Genomic DNA, 20,373 nt, shown 5'->3' with positions numbered 1-20,373 from the left:
AACGGAATTGCACTTCAAATTGAGAATGTGATAGAGCGAGCCGCAGATGCAACAAAATTGAGCACAACAACGATCGCAAATATAAAGAGGAATGGGATAAAATCAGATCAGAATTACGCTGCTCATATATTTTCCAAGCAAAAGAGCGCAAGAACCAAATCTACAACATATTTGAAAACTAGAATTCGGCACGAGCAGTAGACGTAACAAAACCGAGCTTACAAAAATTGTGAATAATGGTATAAAATTATTTTAACTCACTGGGAAAAATTTAAATACTGACAATTTAATTTACTTGTTCATGAAAAAAAATGCTGCTTGAAGGAATATGTAAACACATTAAAATGAAAATACCATGCCAAAAAATAAAACATACAAACTCAAAAAAAACACGCCATATTGCATTACCAAGTTAATGAAATTGCAACGATATGATTGAATACTTAAACGACGATCATAAAATAAAATTAGCTAGAACAAAAAAAGCTTAATCAATCTCGTCAGTATTGTCAGAGTCAGAACTGAAATCAGAGATATTGTCTTCGTCATCGTCGTCTTCGTCAGTCGTAATCAAAAGTGGCAGAATGTCATAGGCATCACACACTTGTATTGCCTCCCAAGCCTTTTGAATTACCTTTTCTGTATCAAAAACATATTTTTGCCAATGATCTATAGAAATTTCGTTTATTACCCTTTCCCATATAGTCAGAACTTCTGAAGGTGACCCCTTAAAATTGGAAATATATTGATCATATTTTCGTTTACATTCCCACCATACCATTTCGCATTTGCATTAAACTGGCAATGATATGGTGGCAGTCGCAAAATTTTGTGTCCTAAAGGTTTAACATATTCATCAAGAAACTTTTTTTCACTAGGGCAGTTTCTGCATGCAATACTCCATATTTTATCTTTCATGGCTTTTTCTGGAAAGCCAATATTCTTTTTCTTCAACCATTTGATCAGTCTCTGCTTTGTCCCAAGATTTTCTCGGGATTTCTTCTAATAAACCAGAATGGTAACTTGCATTGTCCATGATTATAAATGACTTTGGGGGAAGATTTGGAACCAGCTGAGTTTTAAACCAGTTTTCGAAGTTTTTCCTGTTCATATTGTCATGATAATCTCCCGTCTTTAATCCACTCTTGAATATTAAATTTGCACCCTTGATGAAGCCATCTTTGGTTCCGGCGTGGACCACGATATAACGATCACCATAAAAATAAAAGATAATTCAATTATCTTCTTTTAGAAATCATTCTTCCAGAACATAAATTTAATACGATTAATAAGTAATGTTCCATGCACATACGAGTAGTGTATGGAGTTAAATGCCCTCATATTGTCTTAGAGAGAAATTATATGAAACTATGAAACAGATGAAATTATGAAGTTAGAGGGCCCTTAGAAGGGCAATAGTTTTTATTCAAAAAAAAATGTAAAAAGATAACTAGATAATTTTTACCTTCACTGTTTTTCCTTGAATCCGTGTGCTTGGTGTCATCTTGCCAGCTACTACGAAATGATCCCTTGCTAAAAATCCACGTCTCGTCAATGAAAGAAAACTGGAGTAAAACCTTCCCGACCTACATTTCTATTTTTGATATACTCCCTTAAAAAATTGATCCTTTTATGAACAATATTTGGCAAGTCCATCAAATATTTTCTGTTATTTGATTTTTTCCACTTGAAGCCTATACTATTGATTCATCTTCTTAAGGAGTCAATGGAAAACTCAAAATATTCAATTTCTTCCCTGAACTTTTCGCTTATTGTTGCCAATATTAAATATTCTTTTCTGGCGTACATAGAATAAATTGTGTCCCGAATTCTATGTTTCAAATATGTTGTAATTTTGGTTTTTGCTGTCTTTTGCTTAAAAGATATACGGGCTGCGTAATCCTGATCCGATTTTATCCCATTCTTCTTTATATTCGCAAACGTTGTTGTGCTCAATTTTGTTGCATCTGCGGCTCGCTGTATCACATTCTCAATTTGAAGTGCAATTCCGTTTCGGACTTGTTCCTTTTCCAGTTGAAAAAAAGCTAATATATTTAAAATCATCAGCTGCGATTGTTCATTATACCTATTATATCTTTTTTTAGGCATTATCTAACACTTTTCGAAATAACTTTCAAGAACAAGTTGACAAACCAATATTTTTGATTGACAGTGACGGATATTTCACATAACCTAGTATATAAAAGATGAATAATCATCAGCCACCAATTTTTTTCAAAAGTTTGTTGTCGCCGCTGTTTGGAATATGCTAAACAAAGATAAACATAAATGAAGTCATTACAAATGGGTATAATTTCGACTTTATATATACAGGTCAATTTGTCAATCACAATAAATAATGAACAGAGGACAGGAATATGGGCATTGATATAAATATAAAATCATAAAATGTACATACTGAAACATCTTTTGATTTTGATATATTTATTAATGACGATAACAGTAATAAATAAAATCATTTTTTTACCAGAAACCTGGAGTTGCTGCAAATAAAATTACTCTTAATATTCCAAGAGACACTTTTTAGGAAAAAAGTAATTTATTTAAAATAGCATCTCAAAATAATCCCAACCCACGCTCAGGGCATTTATTGAAAAACAAACTCAAATGATATGAGAAATGATGTTCTATCAGTCAATGTCAACAACGTCATTTCTGTCAGCTCTCTGTCAATTTTGCCAAGCTTATCTTAACCGACATACGATTCTGATCCCCAGTATACAATTTTCATACATGTACTGTGTACAACCATTATTTCTAAATGTAAATTTTTTATTGAAAGAAAATTATGAGTAATATTTTTTTTCAGAAAGTGGGCTTTTCGTTTTTTAGGTAGCAGTTTATCCCCTTATGCTACCCTTGCTAATTTCTCTTCGGTCTTTACTCGCTTACACTACATTAATAACATGCGCGTGATAAGGCGATTCTACCGGAAAACACTTGTAATTTTCTTTTATAAACTCTATACTTATTATGTTTTATAGTTATTTATAATAAACAAATTAAAATCAATATGTATTCGGCACTTATGAAAATAGACAGAGAAGATCCTAATAATCATTTATCTTCTCCCATAATAACTTGTATTAAAAACTTTTTTTTTCTTTAAAATCGACTCTTTTTTTAGATGTTAGACTCTTAAGTTAAATGTATCAGATAATATATCTCTATAAGGTCCATACATTTTAAGAATACAAAGAATCCCATCCTCTAGATCTAATATTACATCGACATCAGCCAATTAACCCAACATAGACCCCAAGGTTACAACCTTTTAACGAGAACTCCCGGCTTTTATATTTCCCGGTGTTCTGGATCCCTATGAAAAAAAAGAGAAAGGATGAGAGTCGAATTTCCCTCCTCCTGGTTTCTACTCCATCGAATCGGGACAATGCGAGAAACAAACCGGAGATTGCGCGTGCCAGAATCGCATGGTCCCCGAAAACTGGCATTTTCCATTTTCAGCAGTCTCGGTGCGGTCGGATATTTGAACGGACGGAACTTGGATAAACAGAAACTCGAGAGTTTTCTTTCGACTTATTTGTGTTGTTTATCGCCGTTTAACTTTTACGATTCCAGTTAAATTCGTTCGGTTGTAAACATGTACTAAATGATGTTTTAGCTTATAGAGAGTCGTTTGAGGTAAAGGTAGCTTTGGGTATATGTTGCCGTAAATCCCTGGAGGCTTATGTATTTGAAACAATTTTGTATTTTAATAATTCTATAGTAGTTTTTATTAAAATATTATATTTATTTAAAAAAGTACTTATTTTAAATATCTTTTTATATTAGAATAATAGTTAAATGATATAGTCTCATGATATGGTTATTTAACATATAACTCCTAAGGACACTATAATTTTTTATTTCACAATCCACTCTATAAGCAATTGTAAAATAGTCTGACAAAAAGAATTTTAGCACTCAGCAGAGAACCGAATCTATTGGTGTTTTCTATAGTCTCTATGAACCTACTTAGACTGTTTTTCAACAAATAGTGATAATAGTATAATGGTATTGCGCATGTTCTCAGAGCATGTCCGGGAGAGATCATCACGGTCCCTTTTTATATCAAATAAATATGGTAGGAATTTGATGGACAATATTTTTAGATCGTAACCATTTCGATTTTGGCACCTGCAAAAAATTAAAGTTTTTAATATATTTTTTTTTAAAACAATTGGCTTTAGATCAGAACAGCCTTGTCATGCCGTAACTCCAAACTTCTCATTTTTAACATAATTCCTAATCCTAATAATTATGTCAATTCAACCTGACCTTCCATAGCCGATTTTCAGCGTTGAATTGGTAAGAACCGCGGTCACTCTTTTGGTTGACAACTTTGACAGGTAGGTGCGACGTATTGTTCCCTCACCACTAAAAAATTCTGATCCAAAGAAATAGTCGCTGAAATAAATTGGTTATTAGGAATCAAAGAGTTCATATTTTTGTTTTTTCTTTTCTGTTTGATTGGAAAATAAAGTCGAGTTTTTTGATTCTCCAGAGCCTTAGCAACTCTTTTCTCTCGAATAAACTCTTGTGCTTTTATTTATTTAAAATAAATTATGTATAATGGTCATATAAATTTGCATGGATGGAACCCCTAAACACCTTATTACCGGCATTAATTTTATATGTTTTTTCCTTTAAATTAACTTTTTTTACTGAGTAAATACTAGGTAAACACCAACTAAGAACCGTTCCACGCTGAAAATCGGCTCATACTAATTAATACTTGTCATTACATATAATCGGATATCGAATGTACGATACTAAAAGTAAATTCAAATGACTTGGTAACGGATTAACTAACTCATATCATCTCCCTTTTCACCAAAATAGAAGGAAAGAAATAAAATTTATTTCTAACTAAAAGCAAACATGATCACTGAAAAATCTAGAATTCTTAAAATACGACTAAATCCTTAAACAGGACTTGTTATAAGATTTTTATTTTAAGGTGACCTATTTATTATCAATACTTTGTCTATTAGATCAATTAGAACCATTTAATACGTTATCAGTTTCCAAATTATTGTTATCCTTATAAGACCGATGAGGATATCAATAATTTGGAGCTTAAAAAAATAAGACCTAGATGTATTATTTATATTTTTAGCTGGGGTCATATCATGCTTTTCAACCTTTAAATAAACTAACTTGCGCTTTTCATAATTTTTTAGATAGGAAGTTGTTATAAAAATAATAATAATAATAATAAAAATGTTTATTAGTCACTCAAAAAGCAAAAAAAATACAAAAAGAGGTGCACAGACAATGAACAATACTATGTTATTTCAATGTAAATAAGAAAAATAAGAATATTATTCGTTACCCTTAACAATATAATTTTGTACATAAGGTAAACGTTCCTATTATCGGCACCTTTAGCTTATTAGAATGCCTTTGGGCATCATTTTAATTCATTTAGTAAATAAAATATTTGCCCAACCTATATTCTGAGTATTTATTTGGCTAGTAAAATGTGTCATATTTTAGACGAACTGTTTATTTTAAACTAAAATAAACATATGCTACTCACAAAAGGAAATAAATAAGAAGCCTTCTCTGCCCAGATTATCGGCACACCTAAATAAAAGCATGCTCTAGTTTTCGGCATATATAAGATCCTTTTATCGGCATAGAATATTACTACTTAGGTATCTAAGTAGTCAATAGATAATATTATGTAGGTAGAAAACGAAATTTGTTAAGAGTTCATTCTCAAATATTATATTAATAATTATATTAAATATTAAAGCTAAAATTAAAATAAAAGCACCATTTATTTAATTGCCAAAAATCTATTAAACATAGGTATCCATTAATTTCTGATCACTGACAAAAGGGACACTGAAGTTCATCTTTATCACTCTCTGTTAAACCAAGACAAGCCTCATGATAGTATTTCAGACAGAAAGTACACAGACGCATGTCGAGCTGTTCGTCAGTATCGCACAATGTACAATACCAAGATTCTTCTAAAGGTTTAGATGTTGAAGCTTCAGTGGTTAAATGCCCAGTGACTGCAATATTTTCTTTTGTAGAAAACAGGTCCCTCTTAATATTCTGTACTTTATTTGTCACTCTTCGGTTAGAAATTCTTCTTGAAACCTTTTGTGGAACAGCAGTCTTAGTCTTAACCTTCTTCTTTTCGTTTCCCACTTCTTTCTTTTGGCTACGCTTTATCTTTCTTTCTAGCTTTAGCTGTTCTTCTTGTTTCTTCTTTTCTTCTTTTTTTTGATAATATTATTGCCACTGAGATGAAGTTGCTACAGCAGGTACCCTGTCCTTAACTGGTTTAGGCTTAGCACTGTTTTCCTTAGGTGGTAACAGATTCATCTAAAGCAACATTTTGTTGCAAAGGCGACATGTTTTTTTCTAAATTCGAGTTTTTCTCGCTTATAGAATCTGTTTTATTGCTAGGCATTGTCGTAATTTGGTCAGAGCCAGTTTGTTGAAAGTTTTGTTTTACAGGAGAAGAAATATTATGCCAAGAGTTTTCCACATGTACGTCATGTTAAGATTCATCGAATGTATTTGCAATTATGATGGGAATATCTTCAGCAACACCTACTGGAAGAGATAAATTTGTACAGTCAATCATTTCTGTAACATCAATTTCAGTGTCTTCTTGAAGTTGATTATCCACTTGTGACTCGTCATTCATTAATTTGTCATTTTCATTGACACCTGTGACATCCATTTCGTTGTAAAATTCTGCCTTTGTAGAAGAATCACCCGCGGCAAAGTCTTCTTGGAGATCATTTTCATTTATTTCGTCTTCTTGGAGTTGTGCTTCATCAACAAACTTTACTATTGCATTGGTATGTTTATTGGCTCCTTCGGTCTTCATTTTCATCCAGAGTGAAAACAGGCTAGTATGTTCTATTGGTCCTTCCCAGACTGGCCCGGAAAGCTGAAATAATCTAAGGGTCTCTGGTGGAATATATTGTTCCACGCTTCTTAAAGCTGCTTGTGATTTTGTAGGCTGTTTAGGGTTCTCTCGATGATTTTATGCTCCGGTTTCCGTTTTGAAATGTTTGGAAAATTTTATATTCTCAACATTGAAGGGAACAAGCCCGCAGGTTCGAAACCCTTTTTTAATTATATCTGGGATATTGGTCATTTTTTGAAAAGTGGATTCCAAGATAGGCGCAAATAAGTCTTTGGTAATCTTTTGGCCTTGGTTTTCCATTCTCCATCGGTGTACGCTCTTTTTCCACTTAAGTTTCAACGGTTGGAACACAGCCACGTTGAGTGGCTGCAAAATATGTGTTGCGTTGGGCAAAGAGCTATTAGGATGATATTATTTTTACTGCAAAATTCGCTAAGGGACAGCGTCAGGTAAGATGTTTGTCTATCCAAGAACAATATAACGGAAAACTGGACTTTCTGAGCAACTAACCAAGGGTGAAATATATTGGCGATGTACTCAAAAAAGCTTTCACCAGTCATCCACCCATTTTCCGACTTTCCGATACCCCAGTGTCTTGAAAATTTTTCGACAACTGATTTGGGAATTCTTTTGTAGTTTTAAACGATCATTAGCGGTAAAATTTGACCAGAGGCACTATATGTCACCAAAGTCATCAACCATTCTTTGTCATTATTGTTTACAAATGAGTAAACTGTTGTTATAAATGAATGTTAATGTTTTTTTGTGTCATGCAAGGAGGCCCGTACTTCTATGAACCACTGACGAATGCGATTTTCTGTTAGAATGTTTCTAGCAGAAGTGAGGTTTTGGAAAATTCTTGCTGCCAGTTCTGGATGCCTCTTTAGAAATAGTTCATACCATTTCCGTCCAGGCCTACCGTCTGTGAAATTATTAGGCCTATTCTGTTCTTTGAGTAATAGTTGAACACTATCTAACAACTGCGTTTTTGTTGCTGGAAATCCACAAACTGCTATCCGGAATAACCATGCTACCAGTAAGTTTTCTTCATCACTTATTAGTATAGTTCCTGGTCCACATTTCCTATCTAAATTCGTTCTATCTTTTACTTTGTCCTGAAGGGTCGATCTTGGTACCCGATATAACTTGCTAGCTGTTTTAAAAGGCATTCCTGCCTGAATGGCGCCAACAGCATTCTTTATAGCTTCGGTAGAATAATGAATTCATTTCTTCTTTTCCATTGTTATTAAAGTAATTCTGATCTGAAACAAACGTATCCAATTATCGTCACTTATAGTGTATGTATTATCGGCAGATATATTATGCGTCAAATAAGGCTAACTCTAGTACAAAATATAGTTTCTAAATAAATTGGTGTGTAATTTCTTTGTTTTATACTGTATTTAAAGATCAATCACTTCCCATGATAAGTTAATAATTCAACGTAAAATCGACCTAAATGCACTATAAGGCACATAACCAATTATCGGCACCTCTGCCGATAATTGAGTCACTAGTTAATATTTAGGTACGTACTGATTATCGGCACTCATAAAATTCTCGAAAAAGCAAGAGAAAAATAGTTTTTAACAGAAAAAATATCAAAAACAATAGTTTCGAAACATATTAAACATAATGAAATGTTTATGCGAATTTTTAATCATAAATTATAACACGATTTAGCTTACCTGTTTCATAACGGAAGTAACAACAAACGCACAATTCAACAGTTTTGCGCGAACTGACCAGTATTGTTTTGACAGCTGTCTTTCCAGATTTTGACAGAGGAGCGTTCGATTTTACAGAGGCGTAGATAAAGATTCACAGAAGTATTTAGAATATTTGTATTCAACGATTTCGTAATAGAAATCTTATTTAAGGGGATAATTTATAATAAGTGCCAATAATTGGGGTAGTGCCGAAGATAGGTACATTTATCTTATATAGCAATAATTTATACCTTCATACATATTAATAATAGAAATAAATGACCAATAGGCCATTATATTCAGACTTCCAGGGGAGACTTTCAACAAGCTCCCCCCAAACTCTATTGAGGCCTTAGAATTAATAATCGCATGCAAAAAAATAAACAGGAATATATACATAAAAAAGGAAAGAAATTAAAAGCCTTGTAAAATTCTAAAAGAACCAACACGGCATCTAGGTTATTATCCAGAGCATTCAAAATATCGTCAGTTACTTGAGTTAATGTACAGCTATAACCTTTACGAAAACCAGACTGATATTCTGGTATCAGATTATTAAAATTTTAGTAATTCAGAATTTGTTGTTCCATAAGTTTCTTCATAACTTTTGAAAGAACAGGAAGAATACTTACAGAACGAAGATTACTAAATTCAGTGGGGTTTTTTATTGTAGGTAAAGGAAAGACGTTAGCCTGCTTCTATAATTTAGGAAAATATTTTTTTTCTAAGCAGACATTTATAATGTGGGTAAGCGGATTAATTATCGTAAAACAATAGAGCAAAACAATATATATATTCAAATTATAGACACCAAATGCATTAAACATTATCATAATATTATGCTTAATATCATGATAATGTTTATAGTTTAACTGTCTATTATTTAAATGAGATTGCATATCTATTGAATTAGCCCTTTGATAGTGGATAAAAAGGCATTAAAGTTTCTACCAAATAATAATTCAGAGGGTGTTTCATTACAAGTACTGTCAATTGGGGTATTACGATACTCTATCATAGCCTCATAAAGGTTTCTACCATTAGACTCATTTTTTCAGCATTCTCAAAATTTTTTAAGCAGGTTATTAAAAGTTTGAACATATCTTTCTGAAATACCGTTAGATGGGTGATAATATGCTTGACAAATAATATGTAAATTGCCATTTTTTAGCAAACTCAGCAAATGTATAACTTTTAAACTGAGGAGCAGTATCACAATATAAAATATTTGGTATAACATATCTAGCAAAATGTGACATGGAAGCTACTATGAAATAAGATGTATCCTCTTGACTAAGTTGTTGAGTTTTAAGAGTTATTAAAATATAAAATGTCAGTACCTACTACTTTTCAAGGACCATCTGGGACTTCTCTGGGGTTCAGAATTATTTGTTTTTTTGAAATTTTAAGCATGTTTCACAATTCCTAACCAGATCTTCTATTTCTTTGCTCATAAAAGACAAAAATAAAACATGTCTTTCTCTAATCTTTGACTTCTTAATACACATATGGTTAATTTGAATTAACTCACACAATAATTCTAGAAAGTAGTCCATGAGTTACAAAATGATAAACTTTAATAAAAAAATAAAATTAAAGATATACATTTTTGTTCATTAATTAAAATCCTGTTCACAGCGCCATGTCATGTCGTACTTACTTTTAAAAAACATGAATTTTTTAAAAGTAGAAGAAAATGCAAGAGCTTTTAAATTTGACCACAAAAAGTCGATGAGTCTGTTAGTTCATATAAAAGTTGAGAAATGGAAAAGTTGAAAAAATAATGAAAGTCATATTTGGAAAATAAATATTGACTTTATTTTCTCTTAACTTTAGTCTTTTTTCATTTAAATAAACATAACGGAAACAACTAAAAATATTTATTTAATCTTAGAAATAATTATATGTATATTGATTTACATTGTTCAATCCGTTTTAATGCTTCATTTTTAAATTGTTTAACTATAAGAAATATTTTAAATAGTCTTTGTTAATTTAAAACTTAGTTTTTCAATATTTTTGGGGTATTGAGGAAACCTTAGTTTTCATAAACCATTGGATTCAAACAAAAACAAAATAAGCCACTTACATGATGTTTTCACCTCGACAAAAATATAGCTAAACACTTAGCTGAATAATTAAATATGCAATATAAAGGCTAAATTAAAAAAAATCCGCCGAAAACTTATGTGGTTCTGATCAAGATGCTTTTCTCTTTAACTTAACATAATATGTTGAGTTATAATAGTTTTTTTTGTGAATTTTAAGCTTTGAACAATAGCTGTACTACTTCATTTAAATACCTTATTCAAGTTTGGAAATCAAATTACCAGTAGCGAAGGGTAATACACCAGCTTTCTTGTAATTAAGTGATTCTAAAACTTTTGGTGTTGATTTTAAACAAAACACTTGATTTGATTTGCTACTCGCCGCGTATCTCGCTAATAATATTAGTAGTATCAGCATAATATTTGTAGTAAAACAAGACTATGATTTATGTTAACAATATTTATTACCAACTACTGTGATTGCACTATCCCATGAACATGTTTTAAAATGTTACACAAACTCCGAAATAGGTTAATTGAAAGGGTAACTGACAACTGTCCTAGATAGTCACCACTTTTGCGTAAGCATTATTTTACTCGTATTTTGTATTTTTTTTTAAAGATTTTAATAAAGTTTAATTTTAAATTGTTTCACTTAATATTGTTAACAGATTATACAGGGTGTAACATAAGTGATGACTTTAATTTTAGGGGGTGATTCCTTGTCATATTTTAAGTAAAAAAGTTCATATAAACATATGTCCGGAAATGCTTCGTTTTCGAGATACAGGGTGTTAAACTTTTTTTTTAAGTGATTTTTTATTAATATCTCATGAACGCATTTACCGAATTTGTTGAAATCTTTACATTTTGTTAGTCACTTTATAAGGTACCTTTTGGAATTCTCACATCTGGCCTAGAAATGTCAGGGGCGTCCCCACGGGTTAAGTCGGATGATTTTTTTGTAAAAAAAATATCGCCCGGTACATTTTTTGTAAGTATGATATTTCTTTTAAATAAAGCATCTAAAAATTAAACTTTTTTGTCTCTTAAATTTTTCGCGTATAACATAGAATTTTTTGTTTCTTTTAGAAATAAATAATTAAAAATCATATCTCAGCACGTCTCAAGCCTCCATAAAAAAATAAAATGCTTTAAAATTAATTGACAAATTACCAGCATACTTGACCGAAAACAAAAATTAATAAGATGCTATTTTGATGTTTAAATTTTAATGCAATGGCGTCGCAAATGGTTACCTGTTTAAAATTTATTTGTTGTTTGTGTACGCCACCATTTTTTTTGTGCGAGATATTTGTACAAATTTGTACAAGTTTCTCAAATCGTTTTGATCTACAACTGGCGTCGCATAAACAAGCGATTTCAGATATCCCCAAAAGAAATAGATTCAGGTCTGGAGATCGTGCTGGCCATAGCTGAGGTCCCCCCGACCTATCCATTGCTGAGTAAAAGTATCATTTAGATAGTTTCGAGCGACAAGACTAAAATGAGCAGGTGCACCGTCGTGCATAAACCACATGGTATTTCTTGTTGCTAGTGGTACGTCTTCTAATAAATCTGGCAATATTTCTTCTAAAAATTGTCTGTAAGTATCACCATTCAGCCTAGGAGGGAGAAAGTGCGGTCCGATAAGATGATCACCGATAATTCCGGCCTAAACATTCATGGAAAACTGCTGTTGAAATCCACCTTCTCCAATGGCATGGGGATTTTCAAAGTCGCAAAGATGGTTATTGTGGAAGTTTCTGATGGCTTCCCGTGAAACACAGGCCTCATCTGTGAAAAGAATTTTAGCCGTAAAATTTGGATTTTGGGCAGTCCTTTGAAGAAACCACTGGCAAAACTCTAATCGTGCAGGACAATCTGTTGGCAACAGTGCTTGCACCAGCTGAATATGGAATGAATAAAGTAAATTTGTGTGCAAAACCCTCCAAACAGTTTCGTGACTGATCTTAAACTGTAACGATAATCTTCGCGTGCTAGTTGACGGATCGTCTTCCACTGCTTGCAGAATTGCTTCCTCTAGTTGTGGCATCATTATTACCCTTGGTCTACCAACGCGCTCAGCATGAGCATTGACAGATCCAGTCTCACACAGACGGGCATAGAGTCTTAAGAAAGTTCTTTCTGCTGGAATTGGTCTATCGAGAAAGCGTTCATGATAAATTCGACGGGCTTCTGCACCATTTCCATCTGCAAGGCCATAAATGAAATGCATTTGAGCTAATTCGGCATTATTAATAGTTATCTGATCTGCACAGTAAAACACATTCAACTAACACTACCCAGTACCTGGTAAATGTTAATTTAAGACATAGGAATGTTCTTATCAGAGAAATTTTTATACATACCTGCATAAATATGTAGTATTCCCAATAAAATTAATTTTGAAGCATTTTAGATTTTTTTTTATGGAGGCCCGAGACGTGCTAAAATATGGTTTTTAAAATTTATGTCTAAACGAAGCAAGATATGAAAAAAAATTAAGAGACAAAAAAGTTTCATTTTTAGATGCTTTATTTAAAAAAAATATCATACTTATAAAAAATTTACCGGGCGATTTTTTTTTTACAAAAAAATCATCCGACTTAGTCTGTGGGCACGCCCCCGAAATTTCTAGGCCAGATGTGAGAATTCCAAAAGGTACCTTATAAAGTGACTAACAAAATGTAAAGATTTCAACAAATTCGGCAAATGCGTTTATGAGATATTAATAAAAAATCGATTTAAAAAAAAAGTTTAACACCCTGTATCTCGAAAACAAAGCGTTTCTGCACATATTATGTTTATATGAACTTTTTTACTTAAAAAATTACGAGGAATCACCCCTTAAAATTAAAGTCATCACTTATGTTACACCTTGTATATGTGAAACTAAATTACATATATCTAATTAAATTTAACCGAGGCAAATATTTTAAAATTCATTTTAATAATAAGTGATTTAGTTATTGTACTCTATGTTTTTTATGAAAAAGTTCAAATAACGTGTAGTACAATGAAGCTCTGAGATTATTCTATCAATACTGTTACCAAATATACTACGACCAAAAATATTTGTCCAAAAATCACAAAAATGAAAATTACTCTTATATGAACTTCTTTAACAACAATAATTTCATATAACATTACCTAGTTCACATCAAAATTTCATGTTTATCGGATTTGGAAAAATTTGGAAAAGTTTGAACTTGAGGTATAGGATGGTATTTAATCTAAATATACGATGTTGAAATACCATCATCAATTTCATTCTTTTAAGAACCAATCAGTATTTTTTATTTTATTATTTTATAGTCTGTTTTACTTTATTAACTACGATATATTGTTAGATATATTTTGACGTTTGCACTTAAAAATAACCATTATCAAACTCTAATCTGTAATGAATCAAAATTGTCAACTTTTCATAAGCGTGTTCAAACTTAACACGTTTCTATGATAGCACTCTTTTAAAATAGGAACCACCCTTATCGGTAGATTTTATTTATTATTATTAACTTGATAGATCTTATAAAGCTTCTACCATTTGCCTAAAGATTCTATAATAAGCTGAAAATTAAAATCCAAGCTAGTCCCTCAGTTATTCAACCTCTATTAGGCCACTTAGGAATAAAATATGCCCAAACATAAAATACCCACTAAATTATCTTTATAGGATTTTTTTAAATATATCTAAATATCTCCTTCAGTATGTTTCTTTTCATTACTAAGCCTAATTTAAAGTTCAAATCCTATTAAAATGACAAATTTTAAATAAGAAGAGAGTGCAAAAACCCTTTAATTGTGTCAGATTGTCAGATGTTTCAACCCCCTATAGCTTCATAGAATATATTAATTTTATTTTGTTATTTTTAAACCTTATATCTATAAAAAACCATAAAGAAAAGTAAAGTAAGAAAACCAAAAGTACTAGTTTATTGAAAGCTTAATAGGCTTAAAACTTAATAAACTTTAATAGCTTAAAGCCTCATAAAAAGGTTTCTCCTTATAAAAAAGGATATTCGCCAAAGAACAAGAGAAGCTTTGAGTTTTGGCAAGAAACCAAGACTACTAAAACCCGTTTAAAATTCAATCCTTATCGATATGACAGAAGACGCCCGCTTACAAGCAAAAGTTGCTAAAAGAGGTCAGAAACATTTAAGTACAAATCTGTTTGATTTCTTTAATTTGAGGTTAGAAATGAAAAATAGACTCAAAGAAAAAAATTAATTTTCCATAGAAACTAAGGACTATTAACCTCGTCGACTATTGATAAAATCATCTTTCTTCAAATCAAATCAAATAACTTTATTAATATTATTATTATTATTATTATAATATTGTATTATAAGTATTTCAATATTAAGTTTTTAATCTGAAATAATACTTAAAAAAAAATTACTGTCTTTATGAAACTCCTGTTCATTTTCTCTGGTCTCAGTGTATAATTACGAGAATATTAATTTAATGAGTACTCATAAAGACGTCTACTTATTTGATATTCTATGTACTGCTATTTTTAGCAACTTTATATTACTAAATTGTTTCTTAACTACTCATGAATATTCTATTTCCTATTATGGAACTTTTTATTTTACATCTGTAATTTTTGAGTAGATATTCAGCATTTTAACTGAAGTTATAAATTAAACGTCTCTGGGGGATCTTCTTTACATTAAAGTTGTCTTGCATCTTTCTGCTCTGATTGCAATAGTGATTTGTTTCGAGAGATAAAGCCGTTGGCTGTGAGTCACATGGAATATTGCTAGAGAAATTTTAGTCTATGGAATGCATCCTTGCAAATTTAGATTAGGATTTAATAAGTTTATTGAACAATTATTCTCCATACTAGTATGATGTTATGCAATAAGGATTAGTAAAGATAAAGTTTAACGTGATGTGCGTTTTACATTACCAATATCATATAGATAGGCTTTTAGAGTATATAATAATATTTATTTCAGTTAGTATATATCGTAAAAAAAGAGAGCACTATATCATCACTATAAAACTGCAGAGAATTTTAAAATCTTTACTTAATATGGAAAGAATTTTAACTTCATGATTTGTTTCTATCTATTTGAGGTTTAGAAAATAATTTTAATTGATAAATTCAGAAACTGGCTAGTCTTTTTTTAACTGTGTATAGAACTCAGTAAAATATAAATTTTTTTCAAATAACTTTTTTCGATACACTCAAAAACAAGGGACATGCAGAATAAAAAAAAGTGAATATGGGTTTGTTTTTTATCGTCTGTTTATGTTTAGTTTTTGCTCGAATTTTTGTATTCTCGATCACGCATTGTACCGATCAGTTAGTCTTAGACACTTTTGGTTTATTGTTGTTAATTTTAAATTTGCAAAATGGCACAATGTTATGAAAACAATGAATTTGTGGATATGTTGCTTATTTATGGAGAGTGTCTTCAAAGTGCTGCTGCTGCTTCGGTATTATACGCAGACCGCTTTCCTTTGCGGAATCATCCTACACCCAGAAGTTTCATAAATCTTATTCAACGGGCTAGGGATACTGGCGATTTAGGGGAACATCGTGAAGGGCATGCAGGAAGAGGAAGGAGACCTGAAAATGTTCATAGGGAAGAACAAATTTTAAATCTCATCGAAGAAGATCCAACAACAAGTACTCGAGTTGTTGCAGGGCAGGTCGGATTAAGTGAAACAAAAGTATGGACAACATTGCGCGAGAATCAATTTAATCCCTTTCACGTTCAACGTGTCCAAGCGATACTGCCTGAAGACTTCCCCCGCAGAGTTCAGTTTTGTGAATGGTTCCTACAACAACATGAAAATGATCAACATTTTTCGAACAAAATTTTAGCTATGGACGAGGCAACATTCACCCGAAACGGAATTAACAATTTTCGAAATACGCATGTTTGGTCTGTTGATAATCCCCATGCAATTCGCAGAACCAATTTTCAACACCGCTTTTCTGCTAATGTGTGGGCAGGAATTGTGAATGAGATACTTGTTGGACCATTTATCTTACCAGACCGTTTGACGGGCGATATTTATTTGGACTGTTTGCAAAATAATCTGCCTGTTCTGTTAGAAGACGTGCCACTGAATATCAGGCAAGCTATGTGGCTCCTGCAGGATGGAGCACCTGCCCATTTTAGACAAGAAGCGAGCGAATTTTTGGATATAAGTTACCCAATTCGGTGGATTGGCCGAAATGGACCAGTTGCATGGCCACCAAGACCGCTAGACCTAAATCCATGTGACTTTTTTTGTGGGGGTATATGAAAAGATGCCTATCGACACACAAGAAGAACTAATAGCACGTATTGAGCAGGCTGCGGCAACAGTTAGACAAAAACCGATTTTTCTATTGCGTGCCGTTACGGAAAAGTGGTTACGTCGAGCAAATCGTTGTGTTGAAGTTAATGGTGACAACTTTAAACAACTTATTTAAATTAGAGAATTTCTTAATTTTTCGGTTTTTTGAATAAAGTTATTTGAAAAAAATGTTTATTTTACCGAGTTCTATACACAGTTAAAAAAAAAGTATTAACTTAAAAATCACCCTGTATAATATAGTCAGCCTTGACTTCCAACTTAATTTTATATGTAAGTGAAAAGTTAAAATTTAAAACTAAGAATCATTTTTAGTCCTAGTTGACCAACTGCATCTAAAACCTGCAATTCCAATGACCTGAGAACGAACATGTTTATGTTCGAAAAAACATGTAGGGCATAGCAACATATACACCATACAATTTTACTCTAGGAATGAACTATTACTTCAACATAATCTGTTTAAATTACCCTTAAATTAATAATTAATCACTATTAATATTACCCAGTTGAGTCCATGTTCTCGACAGCAAACAATGACTCCTGATACTCTGCACTTGTAAAGTATGTAATTGAACTTCTAAAGGCTTATATAACACGTACTGAACTCTATTAATCAAATAGGACTCATTAAGAACATCGGGAATCAATAAGAACCCTCCTGGCTTCTAGAGCTAGCTTCTCTGTCTCACATAAAGAAATGCTTTTGATAAGTCACAAAACATCGGAGCTTAAGATGATCGTTCAATCGCAAGTGAAGTCTCTTTAGAAAAAAGATAGCATCACTAACTCAATTTGATATCGATGACTTAAACTGCACCGACTCAAAATACTATTTGTCATTAAAAAATATATAACTTTTTTTTTTTTTTTGATTTTTTTTCTTTCTGGAGCTCGATCAGATTTCACCCAGTGCAGTTCCAGTAGGCAGTTTTTCTGTGGCAGATGTAGTAGTAAGAATATTTTTTATCTGAAAGACCGATGCAAGATATCCTTATTGATTGAATATTTTTTCTCTTAGTTTTCCTCTAAAAATTCTAGCTCCTGCTCCTTCGTCGACTTTTAGCATGTCTATCTGCAACCACTGTTGTTGCCACCCTTTTTTTGCTTTGGTACTCAACTTCGAACCATGAATCTTATAACCGCTATAGTCCTAATATGGCTTTACTGTGAACAATCAAATGAAGTAACGGCAGGTCCAGTAGCATCTACATGCGGCATGCATTAAAGTAGCCCTTGTTATATCCAGACAAGCAAGTCTTTGTATTTTACAGGTACTGTCTTACTGTGACCTGTAAAGTCGTTGGCTATCATGACAGAGCAGCAGTAATGATTAGAGCGTAAATTGGTAACTTGGTTAGTCAAACTTATATCAAAGTTAAGCCACAAAAGTACTTAAATACTTTCTTTTTGATTAATTTTTACATCCCCACCCTAATAAAAAAAGACAATGTTTGCAATTTTTTTAAATATCATAAAAAACTATTTACAAAATGAAATAGTATCCACAAGAATAAGCAAAGCTTTGTGTGCAAGTTTGATTATAGGAGCTTTATATTAGAGTTTATTGATTAGTAAAAGAGGGAAGATATGCATGAACTTTTGACTTTTTCCAAAGTCCATATATTTTTTTAATATAGTGATCATATGATGCAATAGTATAGTAGATAGTATTAACATTATTAGCTTTTAATTTGTCTCCACATAGTCATTAAAAAAATCTGAATAATATCAAGTTTTGTTTCTCTAATACATTAGCTCAGCTACCTTGAAGAGACTTCTATATTCCAATTCCTCAAAGGAGCAAGTTGCGAAAGCCTATATTTTATATGTTATACTTGTAGGTTTAGCAACATGTAAATTTAATTCATAATATATTAGTCTCAAATAAATTTTTGAAAGAAGGCAAAAAAATACGTACCACGGGAGTAGAATAGTAATAAAATAAGCTGTTTTGCTTTTAGCGTTGTAATTTAAATATCACTGACAAGCAAAAGTATGGTTTCTTTAAAAAAATACTTTGATAAGAGTAAACTTTCTAGAACAGATGAATACATTAGGCTTTATATAGCTTGCAATTTTTCAGTAGGGAACTGAATGAACCAAATAGTTTATTTATTGACAGAATTTTGAATTTCTCCAACAATATCTTACATTTCAAATATTATCGGCTAATTTTCCATTGTTTACTATCTAATTTTCATCATCTCCCAATTATATATGTACATTTTACCATTAACTAGAACTCTTCTTTTATCATCATCATAATTCATTTTCGGACGATTAAAAATAGTTTTTTCAATTTTAATCCACACTTTACATAAGTGTTAATATAGACTACATGGCAGCCTTTCACGGTCGAATTTGAAGAGCATAGGTAATATTGTTATCATTTCAGCGTTATCTTTTTATTTTTTGTGTTCATTGTTTTTATGCGATGACATTTTTGCATAAATATGTATGTAAAAAATACCGCGCGTACATCGGCAGTGCAAGTGAACCATACATGAAATTTATACAAGGTGTCCCAGCGAAAACGAAACAGAGCTATTTTCGGTATAAAAAAAAATTTTTTTTTCAAAAATCTCGGACACGTCGATTTTATTTTTGAGGGGGACAACTTTTCCTTACCAAGGCACCCTCATACCAGCAACCCCCTTCGAGGTGGTGGAATCAGCCCTAAAATCCTAAATGGAAAGAGGGGTCGTATGATACCTTATTTTAAAGGTCTTTTAATTCTGAATATAACTGCCAAATTTGAAGTGGCTAAAATTATTTCTCTGGATAAAACAGCTTGTCAAAATTGCGGAAACAGCGAAAATAAAAAAGGTATTATGGACTCTTTTTTGGATAATATTTTTAAAAGAACAAGGAAATCCTATTTTCGCAGGGGTCACTTATTAATTAAGAGGCCACCTAATACCTGGAATCCTTTACGAGGGGTTGAAAGCACCCCTTAAATTTTAAACAGAAAGAGGGATCGTGTTATACCTTATGTTGAAAGCGTTTTCACTTTAAATTTAAATGGTGACTTCTGAGTGACTGATGGATTTCTTCTAGATATGAAAGCCAAATAAAATTTTGGAAAAAATGCTTTAAATAAACCTTTATGCCTGAAACCCTTTCTTACAATTTTTTTTATTGGATCATTAAAACATGATTAAAAATTTATTAGTATTGTTAATATTATTGTTATTACACCTTATCAGCATATCATAAATAAAAACAAAATACCAAATAAAATGCAAACACAAGTATCTGAAGAATTTATTTAGCTTGCTAAATATCATTGGTACTTTTTTCATAAAGCAGCATTTATTTAAATAGTTTTAAATTATTACCCAGTCTTTTACGTGTTGAAACACTGTTAGCAATG

At 31.7% G+C, this 20,373-nt stretch overlaps 1 protein-coding gene and 1 long non-coding RNA gene across 4 annotated transcripts in view; one reads left to right on the top strand and one right to left on the bottom strand.

The window, feature by feature from the left end:
• The window catches only part of LOC126746900 (inaD-like protein), a 226,928-nt gene that overhangs the window by 82,706 nt on the left and 123,849 nt on the right, over nucleotides 1-20,373 (top strand). The window lies entirely within an intron of this gene.
• Nucleotides 3,871-8,779, bottom strand: LOC126746929 (uncharacterized). Its single transcript, XR_007664036.1, has 2 exons — nucleotides 8,608-8,779; nucleotides 3,871-4,158 (listed from the first exon to the last, which is right to left on the bottom strand). It is a non-coding gene; the product is annotated as an uncharacterized LOC126746929 (long non-coding RNA).

Source organism: Anthonomus grandis, chromosome 2, assembly GCF_022605725.1.
Source record: "Anthonomus grandis grandis chromosome 2, icAntGran1.3, whole genome shotgun sequence".
In the NCBI taxonomy this organism is placed as follows: Eukaryota; Metazoa; Arthropoda; class Insecta; order Coleoptera; family Curculionidae; genus Anthonomus; species Anthonomus grandis.
The sequence above is the reverse complement of the archived record's forward strand: the minus strand, read 5'-3'. Positions and strand labels throughout refer to the sequence as shown.